Genomic DNA, 6,278 nt, shown 5'->3' with positions numbered 1-6,278 from the left:
ACCTGTATCTCCACGGGCATCAAAGTAACTGTGGCTTGTTCTGCCCGAATATGTAAACAGACAACTACAACCGCCAGCAAGGGGAGGCTGCGGGCCCAGGCGGCCTGGGGCCGCAGGAAGAGGTCACAGGAGACGGCCTTTGCCCCTAGTCCCGTAGAAATGGAAGGACGTTCTGACCAGCGGGGACTGGTAAGCAGCTTTTGGCAGCGGCGAGCTCTCTGCAGGGGCCCCTTCTGCCTTGGCCCTTCAGCAAAGCTGTTCCGTCGCCAGCCTTACACCAGGCGCCCCACACTGACCCGCCTCTGGCCCAAACACACTGTGCAAGTCTTTCCGTCGCCCAGTGCTGGTTCCTTCCACAGATCCAAGAGGCAGCAATGGAGAGTAAGCAGCAGACAGCCAGATCGCTCCCGCGGCCCCTTCCCGTCAGTCGCCTCGCGAACAGGCTGTGTGAGCAAACAAGCACCTCAGGAACGTCACGAGGAGTCGACAAGCCTGCACCGGTCGGGGAGGCGGCGACTCTGACCCCCGGCGCCAGGGGCCACTGAGATCGCTTCTGCTTTCCCCTTTAAAACTTTCATGGCCAAGGAGAGTCCTGGGCACTGGTCTTGGGGGGGCACTGAGTCCTCCTTCTCCCCAGAGGCCTGGCTTTCTGATTCAAAGCAACGTTTTCCATTTCTACCAACACCTGCTGTGCGCCCACTGATTTTTGAGCAGCCAGCAGCTGGACCTGAGTTCGATAACACTTTTACTTGGAAAAGATAAACTTCCACTCTGAACCTAATTTTACCTGATAAACACAGGCTGGGCACTGCCTCGTGAGAGCCAGGAGCACCCTCGGCTCTCCCGGGCGTGTCCTTGGCTCCTCTCCCATCTGACCCCAGCCCCAGGTGCCCCAAGAACGGCCCTCCTTCTCTCCCCTCAACATACGTTCCTCCACCGACTGCCCCCAGAGGCTGCCCCATCCTGACAGCCCACGGCTGCAGGGGGTGAAGGAGGCAGGACCGTGGTGTAGGAAACATCCCCGAGTGGAGATTCGGGGGGATGGGAGGTGGGACTCAGTTATCACCAATCTGCCACATGCTGGACCCCTCAACGGAGCATCTCACAGCGAGATGCATGGGACGTGCTGACTCCCACTCCACGGAGGCCGGCAGCGGCCGACTTTGGGGCCAGCTTGATCACGGTACCATTTGCCAGGAACGTGCTGACACCGCCAGGCTGAGGGGTCCCACTGCTCCCTGAGCCCTGTGTCCACCTGCACAGTCCAGGGCCCCCCTGCTGCCTTAGCAAACCCCTCCCAAGGCAGGAGTGCCGCACCTGGACCTGCCCTGACGATGCCCAGGGTGGGCTTCTCGTGCACAGCCCTGAAGCACCTCGGACCGAGGGTGGGTGGGGGCAGTGCAAGGGCACAAGCCAGGGTCTCTCCTGACCCACCACATCCGTTCTAAGCAGCTCTGTCGGAGAAGGGGCCTCGTCTGGTCCCTGGGTCCGTGGGTGGAGGGCAGGGTGTGTGGCCCAGTCAGCCCCCTTTGTAAGCAGGACTGAGGCCCAGAGCCCCTCAGAGGGGGCCTGCCCTGGAATGCCTGAAGACCACCCCACGCTGCTCCGCACTTGCTGCCCCAGCCAGCGGCCTCCTGGAGGCCTGGGTGGCAGTAACCACATCTGGACTCAGGCCCCTAGGGGTTGTGTCAGCACAGGGGACACTATGCAGACTGATGGCCTCATAAGCACTGAGTCACCTGGACAGCATCAGGCCTCACCAAAGAAGGGCCTTCGAGGTCGACAGCGAGGGAGCATGAGGCCCTGGGCACCCGTGGAAGGGCCGAAGCACTGGCGTGTGGCCAGGTGTCGGGGTCACTCACGCACGGCCTGAGTCTGGCAGACCACTCACTCCGCCCTCCCCCCAACCCATGTGCTCCCTCACTCACCCCCAAATGCCCAGAAAGCCCCCCAATACGCCCCACCTGCCACACCCCCCCAGTCACACTCAGACTCGGGTGCACACGCGAGCGCGTGGCTGTCCTGACTCCCACTTAGCTGAAGGGTGCTGTCCTCGGTGCTGACTTCCAGCCGCCCAGCCCTGCTCCCGTGCGGCTTCAGAACATGCCCGCGCGGACTTTGCCCGTCTGCTTGGAAAATTATCTCCAAGACAAGAATGGGGATGGGGTGAGGTGAGGTGAGGTGAGGTCAGCCCTGCTGAGCTCCAGCCACAGAGACCTCGCTTCTCCTGGCCCTGCCCTGCTGGGCCGCGCAGCGGGGAGGACGCCAGGGCAGCCGCTCCCGGGGGCTCCACATGCGCAGCGCCCCCTTGCAAGGCCCAGGAGAAATGTTCACAGACTTCTCTGTGGGGAGAGCTTCCCCCCCCTCCCCCGGACTGTCCTGTGGCTCTCACTGCCTCTTCTCTTTGTCTGATTCCTTAAAACAACTTAATTATTTAATGTTTATGTATTTTAACTCGACTTTTTCCTCTAGCCTGCCTCCACACCTTGGCAGGACAGTGACCTCCCTGGCTGCCCCCACTGTGTTCCCAGTGTCCGGCACTTCCCAAATGGAAAGACACGCTAACCAGGCCCTGGACACCCCGGGGCAGCAGCAAGTGTGTAGCCAGAGCCTGGCCAGAGTCAGGACCCAGGTTTGAGTCCAACTCTGCCCTTCTTGGAGCTCCTGACCTTGGACAAGTCCCCAGAAGATCTCCGGGCCAACACCACCTGCCCGACGGGTGGTTAGGAAGATGAACTGAGACAGACGAAGGCCAAGGGCCCGAGAGCACTTCAACGGACGCAGGGGACCCACACTGCATGGCTAGCCCTCCAGGGGCACGTGCTACGGTCACCAGGCATGCAATGCCTGCGCACAGGGTGTGGGCTGTGTGCGTGTTCACAGAGCGTGCACCGTCTCCCTCCACCACACACCCAGGTAGCCAGTGGGCATGTCACCCCTGGCCCCACTGGCCGAAACCTCCGCCCACCACCGAACACCAAGGAAAGACGCCAGAGGTGACTCAGGAAGGGAGCAGAGAAACTTCCAGAAGCATGCTGGCCAGTGTGTCCAGGCCGGGGGGGGGGGGGGTGAACTCTCTGCACCTGAGCCAGGAGTGAGTCTGCGCTTGCAGCTTGGCCTTTTCCCTCCCTTTAAATTTTCTGGAATGGTTGCCATGGAAACTAAGAGGCCTGAGGTCAGGAGCAGCTGAGGAGGAGGAGGCAGCTGGGCACTGGTCAGCGGGGCCTGCTGGGAGGGCCCGGCAGAGACAGTTACAGTGCCGGAGGAGATGCCTCTGGGCACCCACCCCTCTGCCGTCCACGCGGCCTGCTCCTTGGGGACGTGAGGACTCGGTGTGGTCGAGGTCACTGAGAGGGAGGGGTGATGATGGAGATGAAGCCGGGTGATGGAAACACTGGCCGGGGAGGGGGCCCCACAGTGGCGACCTCTGGAGCGTCAGTGCCAGAGACCGGGCCAGCCCAGCCTCACATGTCATTTGGTCTGCCCGGCTCGTCCTGAAACGTTGGACCAGCTGCCGCCCAAGGAAGCGGCGACCTCACCTCGAGAGCCTTAACTTGATTGCACCTGCTGAGACCCTTTTTCCAAAACAAGGCCACATTCACAGGCTCTGAGAACAAGGACTTGACATCTTATGGGGGCCACTTTCAACCAACCACAACTGTCAGCACTGAAAAGTCAGGAGGTTTTAATGCCACCACCGACCTCCCTCCTCGGCTCTCCACCACCACCAAAAAAGAACACCTGGGTTCAGGGCCTCTCTTGGGAAGTCGCAGGCTTTCCCTCTGGGCCAGCGATCAAGGCCACGGACGTGCAGGGAATCCGAGCGAGGGTGGCAGGAGAGACCTGGGAGGAGCCAGTGACCGCACGTGGGGGACTGTGACGGTTCTCTGTGCCCTCCCAGGCGACGACTCCTGCCCCACGTGATCCTCCGTGAGCAGGACGGGGGACCCTGCACGTGGTGCACGAGCGCCCAGGCCAGCTCGGGGCCTGAGGACTGGCCAGATGCCTGTCTCCGGGCGTGTCTGCTTTCAGCCCGCTCAGCTCGGGCCGGTCCCGGGCTCTCCCCAAGGGGACCTGGGGGGCCCGCAGGAAGGAGCTTCGTGGGGTTCCAGGGCCTTTCCCTCAAGTCCGCAGCCTGTAAGTGTTGGGGATGAAATTAAAATTCATCTTCTAAGGCAACCAAAAAAAAATTTAAACATAAACTTTCTACTCTGCCCGTTTGGGCCTCCTCCCTCCTCTCCAGCGTGCTGGCGATCTGCGTCTGTTAATCAGACCCCCCACGGCAGAAACACCTGCTCAACCATGAAGATTGGTTTTCATTCTTCCGGCGCCAGCCAGACAACAACCGTCCTTTCCCAGCCCTGTGAGGGCTCACGATGACCCTCCACTTGCCATGCACGTGCAGACCCTGGCGGACCTTGTGCACGAGGCCAGCATATCGTTTCCCCTGAAGACACCCACTGGGCCAGAGCAGACAGGCCAGAAGACCTGGGGAGATGCTGGGCCGCGTTTCACGCACTCGGCACTGTCGCCCGCGTTACTACCGCTAGCCATGTTACCTGTGCGCTGCCGATCTCACACGATCGTTGTTTCTTGCATTACCAGATGTGTGGCCGAGCCTCCAATACAAATAATGACAACTAAATGACTTGGGACAACTGATGAAACACACAGCCCCATGAGAGCAGCGATGCAACAAGTCCAGGAGCAGGGAGAGGCACGCGGCAGGCTGCGGGACAGGCGGTCCCAGGGCTGCAACTGCTGCCCCTCAGCACGGCCTCGCCAGTAACAGCACACGGAGTGGCCCGTCAACAGTCTTCAGCTGCCTGGGAACGCGCATCCCTAGGCAACTTGGTCCTGAAGTGCCTCCCAAACCTTGGTGGAAATGAAGACCGAGAGGGAGAAGCCCCGCGCCCTCCGCGCACCTGACTGCTGGCGGCGCGCTCCAGTGAGTCAGCGTCCCATCCCCCACCTGCGGGCTGCAGTCAGGGCTCCCAGGGCAACCTCTCAGCCACCCAGGAGCCTGGGGAGATGGGGTGCTACTGCCGTCTCCACTCCAGAGACAAGAGGACGGAAAGGCTGTCTGCACCCAGAGGAGAGGATGTGAGCCCTGACTCTGCCGGTGGGAGAAGAGGCCTGGGACCACCCTCAAGGGAAACCCAGCACATGGGGGTGGGGTAGGGCAAGGTCTGGGGGCCCCACCCCTGCCGCTGGTGCCCAGATGGGGGCCTCAGTCTGATGAGGTCGGCACCACCCAGCACCTCCCCGCCTGCACATCTCCTTCTACACGCTGCCCCATCTCTTCCAGAATCCCTGAGGCCCTGGCCCGGAGCTGGCAGAGGCCCCCTCCCAGGGGGCGGCCCCTCCCCTCCCCAGCCGGTGGGGGTCCTTGGCCCAGCCAGGGTTGGTGGCTACACCTTGACTCCTTGCCCGCTGCCCTGGGGGTGGAGGGGAGGGGCCATGAGAGTGGGATGCAGAGTACTTGGGCAGGTTCTTTTCAGGGTGCAGTCTACAACGCTGGGAGGACGTCACTCCTTCCCCAGACTCCTGGAAGCCAGTTCTCAGGGCTGGGCTGGATCTACAGGCCTGGCTGAATGGACAATGAAGTTCTTGTCACCACCTTGCCCCAACATCTCCCAAAAAGGCTCCGTGCTGGGTCTTCAGGCATAGCCAGACCCAGGTGCTCCAATAACATCAAGACTCTCCACTCCTCGCTTGCGCTCTGGCCTCACGTCACCCCTCGCGGGTGCTCTGGCCTCATCTTCAGCCGGGCTTTCGAGAAGCAGCAGCCAAGGTGGCCCTCGGCAGACGAGCTGACCTCCTACCAGCCGCTCCCCAACTCAAACATGTAGGGCTTTCTGTGGACTGCCCACACACCCACCCCCCTCCCCGCACCCCCTTGTCCCCCCCCCTCCTTGCACCCTCCCTCTGCCCTTGGCTGGCTCTCTTCCTTAGCATGCCCCACCTGCCAGCACAAAAGCCCCCTTCCAACCTCCCACCCCTCGCAGCTGTCCGCCCCACCTCCCCTTCCCAGACAGCCTTCATATAGGGCCAGCATCTCCAGGCCCTAAGCCCCATCCTCCCCGCCCACTCAGCACAGATTCCGGCCCACCTGCAGGGGCCCTGGCAGCACTGCCCACCCTCTGCACCCTTGGCTTCCTTGGGCAGCGGCTCACCCCTCTCTGGAGCCCCTCGCTCCCCACCCGACGACTCACCATGCTCTCACCCCATCAGGTGTCGCCCCAGGGACTTTGTAGGCACGCAGACTTTGCCAAACG

Source organism: Camelus dromedarius, chromosome 18 (assembly GCF_036321535.1).
Source record: "Camelus dromedarius isolate mCamDro1 chromosome 18, mCamDro1.pat, whole genome shotgun sequence".
NCBI lineage: Eukaryota > Metazoa > Chordata > Mammalia > Artiodactyla > Camelidae > Camelus > Camelus dromedarius.
The sequence above is the reverse complement of the archived record's forward strand: the minus strand, read 5'-3'. Positions refer to the sequence as shown.